We start from the raw sequence: 22,427 nt of genomic DNA on the forward strand, positions 1-22,427 counted from the left end.
TCGAACACGGCAAAGCACTCGAGTGAAATGCACGGCCCCGCTCAATGTCAAGAGGCTCTATTCTACATCACAGCCTGAAGCTACTTTCTAAGACTTATCGATCGCAATTGACTTGCTAATGTGACATATAATTATAATTAATTAGGGCGTGAAGCTTTAGGACGTTATCTGTACATATAGCATATATAATGTCTAAGCAATACTGTGTGTATGTACTTAACTTGAACTGTTACTGTTTCATAATCATTTGTTTTCCCTGAAAAAACAAGTCGTGTGCATGCCATACGGAGATGTAGATGATACAGCTGTCCACTATAGTATTTCCGAACCAATTCGACTCCTGGTCCTTCAAGAAAAGAACGTACCAATTCTTGAAAAGCCAGCAACACACTTGCGAGCCTTCTGCCAATGGAAATAGGCCAACACTGTTTGCTCAAATAAGTCTCAATTCTGCCTCATATCCTTTCAATTTTTTCTTTCAACAATTACAAATATTTATTAGTAACAATTTTTTTAATAATAAATGTGTTCAATACCATCATTGCATTAACAAAATCGTCTTGGAAATAATTTGTTTAAAGGTCTTTAAATACAAAACACAAAATATCTATTATAATATACATGTTTTCTTTGTAATATATAACATTATGTATTTCTTTGCACTATACATTTTAACTCACAAGCAATAATGTAATAGTTTACAAGAATTCAAAGTAACGAGAGCGTGTTTCCAAGGAATCAAATTTGTATAGAAAGGTGTATATACTACATATACATCGACAGAATATTCAACAATATGTCAGCTAAGGTACTTGTGAGGTCGGGTTGAATAATCAAGCAGGGTGCGATATTTCAAAGGATCCCGTCAAGCGAACATAATTTATCAATCGCTTGACCCAGTACAGGTTAGAGAATTGAACTTTTTATGTAAAAAATGTCGTTTGGAATACAAATCGTTTTTTACAGCGATTATATATAGCTTATGGGTTTTGTTAAAGTAATATATCATAACACTAATCTAAAAAAGCAATCTACGGTTACAATCACTGCCATCATAGACGCGTTGACAAATTTATTCCCACCGCTAATCTATACGAATATTATAAAGAGGAAAGATTTGTATGTTTGCAATGAAATAGCTCAAAAATACTGTAATCTGATTTAAATAATTCTTTCACCATTTGAATTCAAATTCCAAATCATTGATTCATATAGGTACATTTAGTACCTATATGATTTGGCTTCTAATTTTACATTTACTGCCAGTTCTCAAATCAAGGGTTTATCAATCATAAAGATCCCTATTAAAACTACAATAAGGTTACCCAAGGTGAAAAAAAATGCATCCGCGTTATAAATCTCAAAATTGTATAAAAATTTAGTATGTTGATGATATAAAATACATATATATATATATATAAAATATATATTATTTATGATCATAAATTACAATTACAACATATCGCATGTTGTTTCTGTTAACGCAAGCAATTCAGTAACCATAAACCACTTTTAAATAATAAATGGAAGAAAAATTTCCAAGGCAAATGAGTCCTTTGAGACGGTATAAAATTAAGTTCATGATGGATTTATAACTTTTTATGTTGAACTTAATGACAGAGGAACAGACCCGTGAAATAAGATCCCTCAAATTAAGATGAAATCATGGATTTGTTTATGTTTCTCCTCTTTAATTTTGACAGTTTGTGAATGAGTATTTTTTAATTTATTGAAACACAATTTACACACAGATTTTTTTGTCCTTACGTTGTAAACTTACACTGAAGAAAAATGCTTTCCATGTTATAGACATAGTTAATGACAAAATCCCATCTTACATACAATTAATATACATGCAATAATGTATTTGTGTGTTTTTCTATGTAGAAGCGCTAAATTCATATTTGATAGTCATTACAGGTGTCAACTGCAACAATTTGTTCAGCGGTTGATTAATATCGTTATAAAATACCGTCCACATGAATAAATCTAGGCACAACTCTTAATGACTATCTTAATCACCTTGATAATTTTATAACATATGCTTGCTATGCCTATAACAAATGCTTGTTACTTATAGTATGTGTTAGGGAAACTTTAACTTACATTGAACACTAAGTTACGGTAACTTTAAACCGTCTTCAAAAAACCTGCACGAGGAGTGTGATTAAAATCTTTTTGTTTATGTGGGACTCTCTTTGTGGGACACTTTGAAAGATCAACGGAGCGTGCGGGTCAGTTTAAAGCTTCAATCCACGATGGACACCAGTGATACCAGATTCATACGGGTTCTCTGTTGTTCTTTAGGTGACTGGGATGCTCTTTCCTTGATGGCACCTAAGACATATTAGTTAGGGCATACCTATGTAGACGCTAAGTCAACAAAACATTAGAGTAATTTTAGAGACAGAGAGAGCGTTTATTTTTAGAATTTGATAGAACATATCTCATAAACAAGAAACGTGTGGAATAAAACTATAAATCATATATTTATGACCATAGATTCCACTTACAACATATCTGTAGCAGGCAGCCAGCCACAATCGATAAACAAAATAACAGATTTCTCGACTAAACTACAAGAAATTGGCGATATATTGTTATGATAATAGATTTATGAACATATAAGGTTGGAAGAAAAATTGCTACATTGCAGTTGACGTCACTAGAAAATTATTTAATTGCATCATGACTACGACAATATCGTAACTCATTTTAAACAAGAATGATAGAAAAAGAAAAGCTATTTCTGTCAGGATTCACTTCCGCCAAGGACGTATGATTTATTAATGCTTACGCTAACGAAAGGACACACACAGACAACACACGACATACATACGCTAGACATCAATGACAAGTGTGCACAACATCATTACAACGATGAAAGAGAAAATAATTTGTACAATAAAAACAAAAGACAAACTAGATTAGGAAATACAAATGTGTTTGCAACTTTAACAACAAAGTTACTGTGGCGTTGCGGTGGAGTTTTTTTTGTTTTGTTGTGAGCATATAAACGGTGGCGCCACAATTCTACAACCCTTGTAGATACACAGATACGCCAAGAGCGTATCTGTGTATCTATTTTTTGATTATTTTTATTTATAAGCAAGCAGGGATATTCTTGTCTTACGCCGTCTGGTCTATACACAAGCTATAATATATACTATTTATTTTATATATTAAACTAGCGACCCTCCCCGGCTTCGCACGGGTGCAATGCTGATACTAAATACACTATAGAAAATCTGTGAACGTTGTAAATAAAAATGTGGGTTATCCATAAGAGATAGACATATACCGTCACGGACTTTTCTGTAGACCTTTTCAATGTGTACAATACTTAATGCATTAATTTAATAATACTCGTAGGGTTCAGCCTGCGTTTACAATGTAAGCGGAAAAAATGTAATTATTTACGACATCACATTAGAAACCTCAAAAATAAAAGTACTTCTCCACTATTTAATGGATGTTATTATACATACAAACCTTCCTCTTGAATCACTCTATCTATTAAAAAATAGCATCAGTAGCAGTAGTGATATAAATTCATAACAATTAAGGCTTTTTAGTTATTAATTTACATTACATACTTTTTTTATTTCGTAATGCTACACCTAACAAAAATGATATATTACAAACAATTACACTGAAGATATAGCCAGAGATGGCATACATTTAACTACAAAAAGGTTCAAAAATTTACAAAAGGATTAATAAAAATCAGTCAAATTATTTCACTAAGTGGTACATAATTCGGCTGTGTTGTGTGATGGTGTAAAAGTTATGTTTATTTTTATAATTGTTATATAAGTAAAATTTAAGAAATTTTAGCTATACAAGTAGAAGGCCCCTTAGCCATTAGACATCAATCAATAATGCCATTTGACCTATTTTATTTTTCCCAAACTCAAGGATAAACCAACCCTCATACTAAAATATTTATCACTTTATATGGAGCTGACAATCACGTACATAATTAATATGACTAAATAGGTCATTGCATACATAATCAGCGAATGTAAAATTATGAAACAAAATATATTTTCAATACATAGTTCTTACTAAAGTTATTTAGGCCTTACAATAGTTAAACAAATAAAACCAACGGGATTGATTACTCAGTCACAATTGAAAAGATCAAGTTACATTTATTTAGAACATGCGGAGGCCGATTGAGCCTCTTTGTCGCTCGTTCTCGCTTGCACTTGAACGCCTCAGAGCGAGGTAACGCCGCATGCGCATGTTAAAAGAAATGGGTGCTTAATCAAAATTGTACATCTCTCTCTTATGTCCTTTAACCCCTAGGTGGGGCAGAGGGCGTCCACAGCGAGTCTCCATCGCGTTCGGCCTTGTGCCTCGTATTTCACTCGCTCCAAGTCTTACAAGCTCTAAGTTATTTAATCCGATGACAACAGAGTCAGGAAATTAGCTATAAAATAATACCATCACAGTTCTTACAAACGAAGATTCCCTTTAGATTTCGTAAACTACAAGATTAATGTAATTATAATAATTTAATTATATACATAACTAATCGTAATATAGATTGGTTATATTTCAGATTATTTATATAAACTGCGCATATTTTTACATTTAAAATAAAGATTAATCGAAATGAAAAGTATGTTTTATTTTTTCTTTTTTAAATCGTAATATTATAAATATATACGTATGTGTTCAATTAAATTGTCCAATTTTAATTCAAGCCTATCTATATAGGTTGGCTTTCAATGCAGCATAGATGATTTTTTCAATTCAAAACTTCCCGAGGACGATATGGAAATGGCGTGTTCCATCTGGGAATGCTTTTAAAACCAAGCTTAGTTAGCTAACCGAAATTGTTTTCGCGACAAATACTTGCTGGTAGAAAAGCATTATATTAACGAAAGAATGCTTCAAATTAGCTAATTTGTAAATAAGTTTAAAAATGTCATTTTTAAACTTATACATTTCTAAAATCAAAGTCAAAGTTACTCCTATTAGACCACCTAAAATGGCACATTTGGATGGTAAATAAAATAAAAAAAATATTCTAGTTGCCCCTTTCAAAAGAGAAACTATCTTTTGGAAGTTACTTTTTACCATTAAAGGAGAAGAATGGGCAAGTAACTAACTCTTTTAAAAACGGTTTTACAATATTTTGTATGCATTAGTGCATTGCTTAAATAATTATATGTGAAGACAGTGTACTCCTAGAATAAAACTACAAAACAAAAAAATACAAAGTATTTTTTTAATTTATTTTTTTATGTTACAGGAGGCAGACGAGCAGGAGGCTCACCTGATGTTACTTGTGACACCGCCGCCCATGGACACTCGCACTGCCAGAAGGCGCGCAAGCGCGCTGCCGGCCTTTCTATAAATTAAGCAATCCGACGGATAGGATAGGATAGATGTTCCTCACATATATTGAAACCGAAGAATATTATACATTAAAGAGTAATAATAATAATAACAATAAAACACTGTGATCATATCAAATAATCAAATCTTTTCTATTTACATAAGCGTAGATTAAACATATATGTCAACAATGCACGAGGAGATTGCAGATAAGGGTAGAAGTTTATAAACTTCATTATAATGTTCTACATTGATGGAGATAGCAATAAAACTATATTGCTCGTTTAAACTTGCTACAATTGTCGCATCGTATGATGTCGTTTTAGACTTAACGAGTTTATTCTTTGTCGCATTCAATGATTGCAATTTTGTCCAACACGAACGGGAATCATAAACAAATCTTTAAACATAAAATTGTATAATAGTATTCAAAAGCGTATACTAGATAGATTATTTTTTCTTTAAGGTCCATCGAAACTTCGGTAGGATATCAAAGGACCTTTCTCTTTCAAGGATAAGACTTATACTATATACTATAGCTACGACTATATCATATGAGAAAAGATTTTAAAGAAAGAAAGTAGACTGTAATTTTCTCTCGTTGTTTCTTCAGTAAACAATAACAATCGAGACGGCGACAAATGTTTACAACGCAAGATGATAATCACCTACAATGCAAGAAACAGAAATACATAAATTTTATAGACTCATAAAGCTTTTGATCGCTGTATTATTAAAATCGTAAAATGATTAATCAACAACAGTTTTTGTATGCAAAAAGCGAGCGACTTTGTAACAGGCGGGACTCGAACTTACGACCTCAGAGATGTATATTATTCATTATTACGTTTTGTACACGATGTATTGTATGTTGTTAGATATGGAAATGGAACAGTAATAAAAAATTTAATGGAATCACATACAAATACAAAGCTTGTATAGAAAAATGGAGTTATATTTTATAAGTTACGCTCTGGCACCTTTAAATCACAAGATAAAGGCATTCTCATCCCGATCAAAATAAATCCAATTTTAAGGGATCACTGACGCGTGTTTGGCGCCTGTTCAGGAATCTTCAGACGTATTTGCTATTTATTGACAGGTTAGATAAACATCCATTACACTAAGAGATTCTTGTTTTTGTCCTTAGTTTATTATTGCTAGAAAGTATATGGAAAGATGGCGATTAAAAAGATTGGAGGAGAATTAATTGCCAGTTCTTTTCTTCGTTCTACGCCCTTGATTTGAGAACTGGCAGCAAATGTAGAAGCATTTAATGTATATTTTTTTGACGTTCATAAATGTATTAACTATATGAATAAATGATTTTTGACTTTGATTTTGATTCAATGAATTATGCGGTGTATTTAAACGACTGTTAATAACATACATATCTTTTTCATAGATTAGGGGGATTCCGAGATTCTTACCTAATTTAAGCTTAAATGACTGGACTATTGCGCATGGTGCCGTAGAAACAATCCACCCGCGCCTCTGCAAACATCCCTGATGCGCTGCAGAATCGAGGCAGCCGCATCAGCACTCTGACCGCATTATTATATTGGATACGGAAAGCGTTGTATGACAATCGAGTATATTAATAACTTGAAGAAGCTTCGGTCACTTTTAGAGGAAGCGAAAATTATCTAAGATCTGCAAAAAGTAATCTTAAGTTACTTCTAACGTCAAATTTACGTTAATATAGCATATCCTTGGCAATTCGTAATATTTTTATATCATTTTGACTAGAGAACTCACCGGTCTCATGATTTTCAATTATACAAATTAATCGCTTCAAACGAAGGCCAAAATTTGAAGAAAATGTTTTATTAAATGCCGGAAAATGCTTTTCAATAAAGCCCTTCCATTTCCTAAGGCACCTTATGCTTGTAAAATTAATTTGAAAATGTTTAAAGTTTAGATTGAATATTGAAAGCATAAAATATGGCAATTGCTTTTTTAGTTAAATTAAAAACCAAGAAATATTAAAACATAGCAACTTAAGAAAAGATTTGATATGGTGTATAAGAGTTGAACACAACAAAAATGTGTGAAAAAAAAATCCGAAAAATACAATTTTTTATTTCCATTATTAATCATTTAAAGTATCTTCTTTAAAAGATTTAAGGTTTCACAATGTATGGATAAAGTACCAAATAGCTATGCAACACATAAATTATTTGGAAGATAAAAGTTTCGAATAAGAAACTTCGCGTTTCATGACATTCTGACAGTCGTGAAACGCAACTGTCAGAGTCGTTTATCCTACCAATAAGTAATAAATAGCTTATTTGGAACTTATCCGGACATTGTGAATACAAAACCTTAATATAATGCTTTTGAAAAAAATATATTATTCTGTTAATTATTGATAACGTAATAATATATTTTAATAAATTCATATTTTATCAATGAATCAATCATATCGACAAATAATAATATAAGAATTGACTAAATGATATTACTTATTATGTTAAATTCCTTTTAAGACATATTTGCACGCCATTATCTGTGGCAGAATATGCAAACTTTCGAATGTACCACCATAACATTTTTATACCATATTCTTGCAATAAATTATTATTTATTATTTTTAGGTAAAATTTTGTTTACCATTTATTTATAGTTTTTTTTTAACATTTTTTAAAATCTTTTTACGATGTTATTGTTAAGGAGGACAACGTAAAGTTTCTCCCTTTGTTGAAGATCGGATTACTTTATCAAGTTATTGTTGTAATAGATATGCTATGATGATGAATTTTGACATAAATTAAAAGTTTACGTTAATTTAATCAATAACTAATATTTAGTATTATCCCGTTGTATATGTATACCTATGTAAATAGTATTTTTTATAAATTTCTTTAGCATGATTTTCATAATTAATTTGTAATGTTTGTTTTTTGTTTCGTGTGTGATTTAATATTTAGGGTCACCTGTTAGGACAGAAATATTTGTTTTGTCAATAAGTAAGTATATGGGTATGATCCGATTATCAGAAAATGTTCTGATCGGGAATCGATCGTTGATTTTTATTGTCGCTTTGTTTAATATGATTTGATTTTATTTAATTTTATCATAATTTAGAATAATTTGTTAAAGAAAGGAAGTACGAATATTATTACGAATAATCAGAGCAGAGCATAATGTTATGCCTGGGCCTCGCGAGGGTGTTAGTTGAAGTCATTGACAAGTGTCAACTGATTTGTTCCATAAAATTCTAGTATTTAGTTATAGTTCATAAAAAAATAAGCGGCGGATGCGTCATGCCATACTTCTCCGGTGTGACTTACAGCCGATATCATCTCGAATGCGTTAATTAAAACTAAAGAACCGTCAGACTGGTACAAATGACCCAACAATTTGTGTCACTGTCTCCCGGTCTATCATCTTTTAAAACTCTTCTGCAGAAACGTTTCTTAACCATATCCTACTTAATCATGTTTTGTAATTCTTGTATTTACTTTTATTTTGGATTGCATCGCAACTCATGAATGCATAAGATTAGATTGTTTTATTAATTTTTTTGTATTATTTTAGATTAAAGTTTGCAATTTTCTAACAACTTTACCCGGCATATTTCTTTGTTTCCTTTACTGAAGATGTCTGGAAGAGATGTCTTGTTAGCGATAAGGCCCGTTACATCCCTTATAGTTTTAATGAATTAAAAAGAAACATACAAAAAACAACGTTTTTTATGTTATATATAATATTACGTTATTTATGTTATATATTATGTTATTTATATTTTAATAAATATGTCGTGTGAATAAATAAATAAATACACTATGGCTATTAAAACTACTTCTCTTTTCCGGTTTTACCAAACGCCGGTTTACAGGAACTCAATTATATTTTAGAAGGGAATGATTTAAAGGCCGTGATGTCACGTTGTGTTGTCGGCTACGCCCAAGGTTTGTTGGGTAAGGGTAAATATTTGTGGGTGGTGACTGTCTACTACAGTTATGAATTTGTAAGACAGTTGATTTTGAATTCGTAAATGTACTTTCTGTTAATTTATGAAATATTTTCACGATATACTACTATATTATAATGATTTTACATTTGAAGTTATTTACGAGGATCAGGAGAATCTGTAAACAGTGTCCATATTTATAGAACCACTGTTTACTACTACTATACTACTACTACTACTACTACTAGTACTACTATACTACTACTACTACCACTGTATTAACAACATACGTTCAATACGTAAGTACTATAATCAAATACATTTTTCATAAATGAAACAAATATTACATTAATTTTATTATAAAAATGAAATATTAATAAATTTAAATCTAAAAGTTTGAAACATATCCGACAGTAAACTAACAGCAGTCATAAAGTGTGTTTATAATAAAATCGTAAAACATGAAATCAGGGTTGTGAACAGGGATTTTAAATTGATAAAAAAATAATAAATTAATTAATGACGCTACAACTTCTGTAGGTCTGAGCCTCAGATTGTTGTATCTGTTTCATGATCAATTGTCAATCTAATAGGCATGTAGGTGATCAGCCTCTTGTGCCTGACACACCCTGTCGACTTGGGTCTAAGACATCTCGGTTTCCTCAAGATATTTTTCTTCAATCAGTAAGTTTTACTTTACCTATATCAGAGTTAATAATCTTTCACATATATTTTTTGGTCAGTATCTTCTTTCTCGTAGCTGTGAAAGGGGAGACATTGGGGAGTACAATTATATCGAAAGGCCTCCACCGATTTTTATCTCACAGCAAAATATATTTTCCATAAATCTTCTGGTATATTTAGCTAACACAAATATATTGTCTTCTTAAGTGATTCTCCTAATGTGTGTGCTAAATATTAATGAAATACTAAATGGCGAGTATCTCAGGTGTTTGTGATGACGATTAAAAACTGTTTGAAAAATCATTCGTTCCTTTTCTTGTAGAGGAACGATTAATTATTGATTATGCAATACAATACGATTAAAGAACTGGCTTTTGAACACATTATGTAGAGTAGGAGATGCTGCTGATATCTAATACGACTTTTAATATTCTCACACTCTCTCACACACTCACGGCTTTTAGAAACGGTAAACAATTCCATTCTTATGGAAGAAGATATGTAATAAATTGAAATTTTATTTTATTATTATTATAAATCCTTACACCCAAAAATCTTTATTTTTACATTTATAAATTTAGACAACAAAAAACGTGATAATTTTAGATTATAATTTAAAAAATTAGTTTACGTTGGCAACCCTACCGAGGAAAACCGATTATATCTCCGGTCAGCGCATTAGATAAACTTATGTCATTGATTCAATAAATATTATATAATTATCTGGGCATATGTTAAATACGAAATGATAATATCAATTTACATAACTATGTCTATATATTTTTCTTTACATAATATATAATGCCATTGTAGCTTAGTGGTTACAGTAAATCTGGTATCATATATCCTATTTGAAGGCTCTTGAACTGATGATGAAGGTTGCTTATCTGTGCTACGGATATTATTATTATGTACTAAAACACATTATTTTAATAACACTACTGCGACCAGTGCTCCCTTATCGTTCTGAAACAGGCTCATGAGGCTCAGCAGAGTTTCATCATCGGACGTCGAGGCACAATACGAAATTCCACCCGTATCACCTCGACGTCCGCCATTCCATAACTGAGCGTTTTTCAAGGCAGTTTTTGCCGCGCACCACTACTATGTGGAACCAGCTGTCCACTGAAGTATTTCCGAACCAATTCGACTTAGGGACCAGACTTAACCAGACTTAGGGACTTAGGATTCAGAGCGTACAAAATCGTAAAAGGCCGGCAACGCACTCGCGAGACCTCGGCATTGGGAGTGTCCATGGGCGGCGGTGGCACTTATAATCAGGTGAGTCTCCTGCCCTAATCCCCCCTGCTATATATAATTAGCTCCATGTTGCTCCTATTAAATGCAGAATGAGACTGCTCTACACATTGATTGTGTGCTTTTATAAGTCATGGTTTAAAATTGTTCAAGGTTTAAGGGTCCTAAATGTTTAATTTAACATATTAGTATTTTATTAAAGAACCTAATTGTATTTCAATTAAAATGTGCTGAGGGCAAACTCAAACAAGCTCCGGGCTTTGAACTTAATTATTTGGCAGCCGTTGAGCTAATAACACTATGAAGATAAAGTACAAATTAACGATTTTACAAAGTCTCTCCTGCGTGTTTTTACCTATGTAATTAGGGATTCTATAACCAGCATTAAAAGGTTTAATTATCTATGGATTGGAGCGCAATTCGAAATTGGATTTTTTTTATCCAAAGCCGTCCTAATTTAGTTGAAATTCAGCATTTTGTTTTAGTTACATTGTGGTTTTTGGAGCTATGGATAAACTGAAAGTTCGTACACTTTTATGAGTTCCTGTGTTAGCCCAGTCATATTAGGGGTTTCACCTCGGAATGAAAGATAATAAGCTGCAAATTGGTATGAACCTTTGTTTTGTCATTCTAAATGTTGTCTCAAAAGTCACAATCGTTATCGTGTCCGCGTCTCAAGATATTCAAGGTCAAAGGTCACAAAAATCGGTTTTTCGCGAATATCTGGCTTCCTATCGGTTAAATGAGATTTGCATTTATTATAAAAGTTGTAGGCTATAAAATTCCCTACAACTTTTGTTTAAACTTTTTTTTCATACGACCAACCGTTTTGAAGGTAGAGCGCGAAGTGCACATCGTACAGTCATATACGGCCTAATGCAAGGTCAAGCGTGAGTTATGGTTATCAGTACGTTATAAAGTCAATTATTTACAATAATTATAATTATTAAACAATGCCTATTATTTATGTTCTAACTATTAATTATTTATATTTAATTAAAGTAAGTAACTTGATTATTTATATATAATTATTCATATTTAACTATTTAAGTATAAAATATTATTAATTCTGGATTATATATTTTAGTTTTATTTTAAGTTAAAATGATAGTAAGAGTATATATTTTACACATATTTTTATTTATTATTAAATACGGCATAATATACATTTATCAAAATGTGAGTTCAAATATCAAAAGTATCTTTGTTGATTTTAATTGTAATGAAATTGGAAATGGAAGCTAATTATCTTCTTCTTCTTCGTCTTCTTCTTCTTCTTGTCGCTCAAAAATGTTCGATTCATTGTCATCATCCTCATTATCTGTCATGTTCATCTCCAAACCTTCCAGAATATCGGGATCATATGTATTTTCTTCATCGGGATTACTTGGATACAGTGAAGCGTTGAGGCAAGCTTGTCCGTTGCACTGGCCGCAAGCTAAAGAACATTGTAGCCCTGATTTTCTGCATCCACAGCGGGAACCACAACCATTTTTGCAATTGCAAAATATTACGTTTAGTAGTTCGGCTGGTGCTGGAGGTAATAACGTTCGTATGGGCTCCAGGATTTCATTTTCAAGCATCCAGCCCCATTCTTGAGGTTCTAAGTCCTTCCCTAACCACGTTTGAATCTGGTAGTAGACACGTTTTATGTGTTGATGAGCTGCTGCACTTGTTGGTGGAAGTGTTGACAGTTGTACAGGTTTATGTCTGTACGATGTGCACTTCGCGCTCTACCTTCAAAACGGTTGGTCGTATGAAAAAAAAGTTTAAACAAAAGTTGTAGGGAATTTTATAGCCTACAACTTTTATAATAAATGCAAATCTCATTTAACCGATAGGAAGCCAGATATTCGCGAAAAACCGATTTTTGTGACCTTTGACCTTGAATATCTTGAGACGCGGACACGATAACGATTGTGACTTTTGAGACAACATTCAGAATGACAAAACAAAGGTTCATACCAATTTGCAGCTTATTATTTTTCATTCCGAGGTTGACCCCTTTTCTTACCTAATATGACTGGGCTATGTGGCAATACCGCTGCGCAAACAATACGAAACATTAATAACGCGTCGAAGCATGCAATACTGAATCAAAATGGAGTAGAACGTATTGAACAATTAAATAAAATAAATCATAAAAATAGCCTGTATTCACCTACTATAAACTATAAAACTATGAATTACTATAATTAATTATATATAGTCAGAAACTTTAAATGTTTGACGACGTCTGTTATGTTTGTAAGTCTTCGCTAATTACACTGTTTCTTTTAATTTTTAACCAAAGATCAAAAATTTTAAATAATTTTGTCTTTTAACATAGCTTCAATCCGGTAAAAAAAATATTTTTTAATACAGTTGCTCAAAAAGTGGCATATTGCAGGGGGGTATAGCGTTCGGAAAGTGGGCTATTACACACTCGTGCTTTTTCTTTGCCATTCCCGCACTCGTGCGTTTTCTTTGCCAACTGTCAAAACAATGTGTATTAAAAAGAAAAAACCAACCACGAAGGTTTTATTCAAAAGATTCATAGAAGTTTTTATGATATATGATTTCTAAATATTATAATAATTGGATTCAATAAGTTCGGTTAGGTTTCTTTTCATTTCATATCAATTAAAAAAATATTAAAAAGAATTTTATAATATATGCAAATACGTATTTTTAAAAAGTTTACTAATAATTGGATTCAATAAGTTAGGTTAGGTTTATTTTATTTCATATCAATAAAAAAAATATTAAAAAGAAAAAACTAACCATGAAGTTTTTACTAAAAAAAATCACAGAAGTTTTTATGATTCATGCAAATATTTTAAAAAGAAGCTACTATTTGTTTCAATATCAGATTTAATGATTGGACTCAATGAGTTATATTTGGTTTTCTTTTAATAAAAATAGTCTACTGAAGAATTGGCTGTATGGGCCAAGTTCCCTTTGCCTACCGAGAATGGGTGAAGAAAAGAAAAAACAAGCTTTGCTCATATTCTTTGCGGTTGGCGCCATTTTCCAAAGATGTTCTTTCGAGTAGAGTTATTTGTTGCACAAAATGAGTAATTTCGACGATATTTTATTTGAATGAATACCACCCGAACGCAGTATAATTGCATAAAATGCTTCGGAGAACAATTTACCGGAAACATATAAGTCGCTACATATCTACGTGCAACGAATTTATTCCGTAGAGAGAATAGAAAAAAAGCAAATAGTTTAATTAAATTGCTTTATCTTTTCGCAACTGTATTAAAAATAGTCGTTCAGTACACGTGCGGAACCGTCATTGCAACTTGTTCCGACTGTCAACCCTCACCTTCGGCTGCGCCTCGGCTCGGGTAGACATCCGTCGGACTCGTTGCAATGACAGGCTTTCCGCACTTGTAATGAAATATACTATTCTTTAAATTAGGTAACATGATGTTCACTTAAAAATACATTTTATATGTAATAGAACTTTTAGCTTGACTAGCAACAGTTGACGCGTCATTATGACTCTATTATTAAAGAGTACAATTCATTCATTCGCGACTTATTGATGTTAGAACAAAGAACGCGGAACCAATTACACGTCGTTAAAAACATTATCGCTTCTAATGTAAATAAACAGGGCATTGTGAGTGGAAAATAATTTGCTAGTGCTAAGCTCTCGACTTAATTAGATTTCTAAAATTACAGTGTTTGATAAACGTTTATATTTCCAAGGGCGTATAATTGTAATCTACAATTCAAGAGTCTAGCCGAAACTTTTCTTTTTTTCAACTTTTTAGTTATTTTGAATTTGGAACATAATATATAAACTTATATCGATTTCGCGCCATTTCACATATTTTTTCGTGTTTATTATCTCATTAAAATATGGAATTATGACTGTATATATTCAGTATCTAAGACACTTCAGTAATTATTTATGTATTTGCTGTCGTAATTGCAAATAATACCCAATCATTCACCTGTTTGGTGTTATGTATTTATTTACTCTGTAATTCAACTGCTAACATTAATTATATATAACATGAAACAATTAATCTAATGATTTAGCCAATGATGAAATGACTAATATAAACGTAAAAGTTAAAACATTTCCCAAAGGAAAATTTACGAACTAAGTAAATACGTAATTCGGCTGTGTTGTTTGATGGTGTGAAAGTAAGGATATTAACTGACGGTATATGTGGGGTTGACTCACGATGTGATTTGTTTCATCATTAATTTCGTTCGCCTTTTGTTTTCGGCTATACAGTTAAGACCCGTAACCCGTAGACAATTTATAGATATATCGCTCTTTGATTAGAAAATATAATCTATTATCTATAGACAAATTTATTCTTAACATAGATACAGTGATGATTTGTATGATTTTTGACGCGTACTCAGTAAAGAGGTTATCTTTTAATAAACATCTGTCATATTAAACAAGATTACATTTATTTTAAAATAATTTCCACTTGTGTGTTAGTTGGCGTCTTCATTTTGAGTTGTTGCCAGTTATATTCTCTCTTGCTGAATTAATTTCTGTCTAGTAGGATTTATATTTATTACTATATACGTTCCGATAGAAAGTAACGCTAAAAATAACGATAATATTTATTGGGTGATTCGGTAACCCAAGAGTTATTTTATTGATGGTATGAGTCTCACTCTAAATGTATATTACAACTCTAATTAATTAAAGCGAGTTTCTTAAGTCAAAACCTTTTTCGTAATTGTTAAAATCAATCAATAAATTTTTCTTTGAGTGTGTGTGTTACGCACGTTTTACTTAAGCCTAATATTTTACGTACTATGCTAAAATATTTTCAATGTTATCTTATTAGCTTCGACGACAGTCATTCATATGAGTTCAAGGTCAAGTGCCAAGTTATCGAAATATTTTTTTAATACGTTCAGCATGTTTAAAGAAAACACTTTTTTACCGGATTGAAGCTATGTATTATTGTAAACTTATAATTATATAAACATAATCTTTTAATTTATCCGACCTTTCGCGTGCTTTACATCGTGCGTGTCATGGTGACATAGCTTCAATCTGGTAAAAAAGTGTTTTCTTTAAATGTGTAAAAGCTATGAAGAAATGTTAATAAAAGACAATACTAGGTTCTGCATGGTTGAAATAAAACCCTGAAGAATTTGGTATATTGCTTAAATTAGTCACTCATCAACGCAGTAAGGGTGACTCTAATCCCTTAGGTCTTAGGGTCGAATCCCGTGCATTAATGGACTCTGTATGCTCATTTAACATCAACCGAACAGAAGGAAAATATCGTAAGGAAACTGGCTAGCTTTACAGCCAAAAATAAATGTTGATAATTTTATTATATACCTATTAAATTGACCAATGAAACAGATACACAAATCTGAGGCCCAGAACTAAAAGCGTTGTGATTTATAAACGCACTAATTAAACTGACATCTAGTCCTTATCAGTCTTGCAGGTATATTTGTAAATAAATAAATATGACAATAACGTTAATAAGTTTAATTTTGTTTTCGCTGTGATAAGAGAGAGAGACTGTTTTCTGTTTTGGTTAAAACGGAGCAATAAGATTTATATCTCATGAAAAATGGGTAATTTTAACAAAAGCACTTTCATATTAAAGTTTTTATTACGTATATATTTAACGAATATTACGCATACGTATTTATAGGCAATACATATAATATAATGATACCACTGAAGTATTTCCGAACCAATTCGACTTAGGGTCCTTCAAGAAAAGAGCGTACAAATTCTTAAAAGGCCGGCAACGCACTCGCGAGCCCTCTAGAGTGTCCATGGGCAGCGGTATCTTACATAACATCAGGTGAGCCTCCTGCCCGTTTGCCCCCTGTTCTATAAAAAAAACCATTAGTTTGACACCAATTCTAAATAACTCAACTTACCTATTATTATGACATTATGTTAATGTTTGTATTATTATATGACATTATAAAAATAAATATGATATTTGCATGCCTATTTATATATCGGATCGGATTATCCTGATTTTTATAATTAATCTATTTAATTGTACCGCTATCTTAGCTTATTAAATAAACGATTTCATTTCATATCATTTTGTTCAAACCTGTCGAAAATAAAAAATGGTAAAAGGCCGTAAATATAGACATAGTGAGAGTACTCCAATTCTGCAGTACATCATAAAATGGGTCGTAAAAAATCACTCGTTCGAGCAGCAATCAATATACGCTCTCATTGGTAATATGTATATTTTAAAAGGATATATGAAAGTTTATTTCTAATATTATATTATATATATTTTTTAAAAACGGGCAGGAAGATCACCTGATGTTAAGTGATTCCGATAAACCAGAATGCCAGAAGGCTCGCGAGTGCGTTGCCAGCCTTGTAAGAATTGGTGCGCTCCTAAGTCGAATTGGTTCGGAAATTCTTTAGTGGGCAGCTGATTATTTTGTTGCAACGTCCGATGATGAACATATTTAAAGGCCTCAAACTTTTGACTCGTAGAAAAGTATTCTCTTTATAATTGCAGAATACGTATTTGCTGATCTATAACACTATTGAAAACGCTCTTCAGCTGTTAGATCAGCATTGGATAAGAACGAATTCCACTGAATCCTTCTGCATACTATTACTGCTGAAAAACTTTAAATTATGTGTGTGATGTTTCGTGAATAATTAAACAACTATTTAATTTTGCTTAAGCAATAGTGACATTTGTTTACCAAATATTTGTCACGGAAAGCATTTTTAATTTGGGAATAATCGTTCAACACAAATAGAGTTGTAATAATGAAACTCAATTATTAAATACACCTTGTATCCCGATACCGATTCCAAAAATATATCCAATATAATTGTGCCGTTTTAACTACAGTAATCTCTCATAATATATTTCTTTGCATTCCAGCCAAAATACCATTTAATAGAAAGAGACGAAAGAGTTATTTAGTTAAGAATACAAGTAGACCGATATGTTTTATGAAAAGGGGGATAAAGAATGTATTTATACTTACTATAAAGTTACACAATATATCAAATTTTATATAAATGATAACAAATTATAAATCAAATTTAATTAATGAATCTATTGTTGTTTTTTAAAATGATATATAAAATAGTAAATAACATAAATAAGATATTAATGTATATAAATAAGATGACGCCTTAGTAAAGTAAAAATCATTTAGTATCATCATTTTTTTCCAACATATATTTTTAATATTTATAAACCTTACCAATAGTGCGCCTAAATCCTGTTTCATAACACAAACCACAGAACACAATCCACGCTATAAACTTGGGGAAACTACGCGGAAGACGACGCGACTGCACATCTCCGAATCAAATGACACACTGGAAATTGTCTTTTCCTCGCTCCAATTGGAATCTGCGCTGAGCAATCTTTACTAAAACTTTTTACGCCTTCTACAGTGTTGTTATAGATAATCTATGGAACATAAATAAAAAGAGTTTTTATATAGTCAATAGAGAATAATATTTTAGACATGAAGTTTCTTTAGTATTGAATATTTTTAAATAAGTGTTAATTGTGTAAGTGTAAGTGTCGTTCTCGTTAATATTAACTAGAGTATTTGTGTGTGTAGGCTCGAGGACATAAATTCGATTCTTAAGGAAACAAAAATAGCACGTGGGGTAATGGGTTTGTATGACTACACGATACTTCTTTATGCTTCATTTGGGTCAATTCAGTCGCATTATGGGGTAAAAATAAATTTTTTTCAGTAAATAAGTATCATAGTTTCTTTTATCAGAGTTTGATATTCTATGACTGTAAATAATTCCCTTCAATTTACTTATTATTGAAATTTATTAAACATTATTAAAATATTCCACATTTCCTACTGTAACAAGCTTCGGTTCAGAACTGACTTAAACTTTTGATTTCTTTATGTATTGTATAACTTTTGTATTAGACATTCTTTTGTTTTTTTTTTGCCATCTTGGTGTTATAGTATCCATCAATAGAATGTAAAAATAATTTCAGATGATCTTAATATGTTTTATAAGTTATTTATGAGATTTCTTCTATTGTTCTCACTGTTTTCTGATGTGCTTTTTAAATAATATACTACAATTTAATTTTTATATATACAGCCAAAATCGTTAACGATTTCGTTCAGAATAACTTTCTGGTTATAACAGATTTTGACTGTAGTAAAAACTTTTTCGTCAAAATTCCGTCAAAAAAAAAAACTGCAACGTCTTTCAATAATCCCGTTGTAGGTTCAATTTTTTTCTTTGTGTTAAAAATATACCATCCGTATCACTTCCACCACAGTCGTCCCACAACCGACCGATTCTGAAGACATTTTTTGCCGTGCACCACCACTTACGTATTACTTAGTAAATTTTCATAGTTTTAGTAAGCTACGAAACGCTTTCACAAAAGCGACTAGATTAAGAAACGAAATACGGAAGGTCTGGTTACCTTCCGTATTTCGTCAGTATCAGTTTTAAATAGAGAGAGAAAGAGAGAGCGTTATTTGCCCTTCATTCATTTTTACATACTTCAATCGACAAGCTCCCTCTAGTATTGTCTTTTATTAACATAACTTTTACACATTTAAAGAAAAACACTACATAAATTCTGAAGGATACCGTGAGAAATTTCTGCAGAAACCCTACATCTTTAGTCGATACAATCTCCGGGGAAATAAATATAATACAACTTTTCGACAGCTGTGATACTTTTTTGACATTCAACACCTTTGTCTTCAGTCACCGTGACCACGCACGGTGTAAAGCACGCGAAACGTCGGTTAAATTGAAAATTATGTTTAAATAATTATAAGTTTACAATAATACACAGCTTCAATCCGTTAAAAAAGTTATTTTCTTTAATAGCTCCCTGTAACATAATATTTTCACACTAAAAAAGGTACACCCTCATTCACTGGGGGTGTCCAATTGAATTCTCTTCATGTACTTTGATTTATGATAGACTAATATGATTAGACGGCGATGCTCACTCAAACGGATTATAGGAAAATTAATGACGTTTATACACCCAACATTTCCCAAGGTTTTCTACGGACGATAGACGCAATGTATGAAATTATATTCAGATGTTAAGTACGTGGAGATTAGGTATTACATTTAAAGTAACACTATAACTTCGTCTTCGTCTCTTATTTTTTCATTAATGGAAAGGCAAACGGGCAGAAAACTGGTGTTGAGTGATACCGCCGCCCATGGGTACCTACTCACATTGCCAGAAGGCTCTCAAGTGCGTTGCCCGCCTTTCAAGAATTGTTATGCTCTTTTCTTGAAGGACCCTAAGTCGAATAGGTTTGGTAATACTTCAGTGGGTAGCACAGTTAGGACTTTAAAGACACATAAAAAGTCCAAGGTCAGTCAGTTTTTGTGTAACCATTATGATATAGACTTTTAAGAAGTTTGATCTTTTGGCTTCAATCAATAACGATTCGTTGGTATATCACAACGTTTTTTGCCCCAAGCCCTATCTTAACATACATAATTTTTAATATTAAAAAAAATTGTACACGTAAGAAACTTCCAAGATAGGTTTTAGGAAGATATCACTAGGAACATCTTCAGTTATCTTTATTTATCCACACCTAACATACATTTAACAAAAAGTAGATTAAATACAATTTTAACTAAGATGCGGGCCCTGTCCGGAAGAAGGCCTCCTCCACTTTATCCACCCTTTGTTTTGTGCCATGGATAGCCATGGAGGCCACGTAGTCCATTGTACAGATAATAGATGGTCTAAACAGTAACCAAATGGACTGGTCCAAAAGAAACAAAGGTAAACCAATAGAGCGATGGGCCGACGGGATCGAGATTAGTATTGGATGATGACTTTAAATTCAAAATAAATGTAGGTATAGCCCACATAACAATCAAATTACCCCGTTGTGTATACAATAATTGAAGCGAAGAGAATACAATAAAATATGATTCCAAAATAAGTTCCTCGGATATCCCAATGCACAAAGGTAAGAACGAGATTTTTTGCCTTGGGCCAGATTGTTGGCGCAGATATTCTTGAGGGTGTTGTTGACATCGTCTCCCGAGGATCAATGAGTGTGAAGATCCCTCAAAGATGATGCTCAGCAATTTAATGACGCAGCACTTTTGGTTTACTTGATTTTTAATCACGATCCTTTGTACAGACTCAGTCTTTGATATTGAAATATCAAACTTACATTCTTTAGTTATAAAGATTAAATAATGTAATTTTCAGAAGAATAAAGAAAAGATAAACCTGTGTTAAAGTAAAAATATGTAATATATAAATATATACTCTTTAATATATTTTTTATTTTCAATTGTCTCTGCACAAAGGCAACAATTAACATTACGATATAGCGTAACTTACAGCTAGTAAATAATTTAAACCTAACCTTATTTAACATAAGAAAGTGTTCTATAACAGTACTACAGTATACTAACAGGCTCTATAAAGACACTCTGTTCTTGTTTTTTTTTATAGAACAGGGGGGAAACGGGCAGGAAGCTCACATGATGTTAAGTGATATCGCCGCCCATGGACAATCATTGCCAAAGGGCTCGCGAGTGCGTTGCCGACCTTTTAAGAATTGGTAAACTCTTTTCTAAAAGGACCCGTAGTCAAATTGGCTCGGAAATACTTCAGTGGGCAGCTGGTTCCGCAAAGTGGTGGTGCGCGGTAAAGGTAGAATGGCGGACGTCTATTATTTTCCACTGGCCCCTATTCAACACTGAAGACTAACGAGCACCACACTAAAAATAGTACTAAAAGTTATAAATGTGAAAAAGCTGCCACAAACGGTAATGAATTTAATTCAAACTGTTATCACAGAAGGACCTATCCCGTCGCCAAACTCCAAAAAAGTGAATTGTTTCTGTCCATTATTTGTCATCGTTTCTTAAAGTAGGGCAAAAGGAAAGAAATATATGGTGGAGTTGAGAAGTTTATGGATCCATTTTGAAAGATCAACACACGATGTAAATAACTACGCTCGATAGAAAAGAAATGAAAACACTCATTTTATGCCGAATATTTATATTGAAAATGATTTTAAAATTTACACGATATATTTTGTCGCAAACCAAGTAATCCATTTCAGAAAAAAAATGGCAAAATTACATTAATTTAATGTTTTTTTTTTTATAGAACCGGGGGCAAACGGGCAGGAGGCTCACCTGATGTTAAGTAATACCGCCGCCCATGGACACTCTCAATGCCAGAGGGCTCGCGAGTGCGTTGCCGACCTTTTAAGAATTGGTAAA

General features: G+C 32.1%; 1 long non-coding RNA gene across 1 annotated transcript in view; it reads right to left on the reverse strand.

Moving 5' to 3' along the window:
- Positions 1-18,508, reverse strand: part of LOC110991524 — a 98,341-nt gene extending 79,833 nt beyond the window's left edge. Inside the window, exon 1 of the long non-coding RNA XR_006751291.1 lies at positions 18,404-18,508. This is a non-coding gene — a long non-coding RNA (uncharacterized LOC110991524). The remainder of the gene's footprint in view (positions 1-18,403) is intronic.
- Positions 18,509-22,427: the final 3,919 nt, after the last annotated feature.

The sequence above is a fragment of the Pieris rapae genome, chromosome 3 (genome assembly GCF_905147795.1).
Source record: "Pieris rapae chromosome 3, ilPieRapa1.1, whole genome shotgun sequence".
Taxonomy (NCBI): Eukaryota; Metazoa; Arthropoda; class Insecta; order Lepidoptera; family Pieridae; genus Pieris; species Pieris rapae.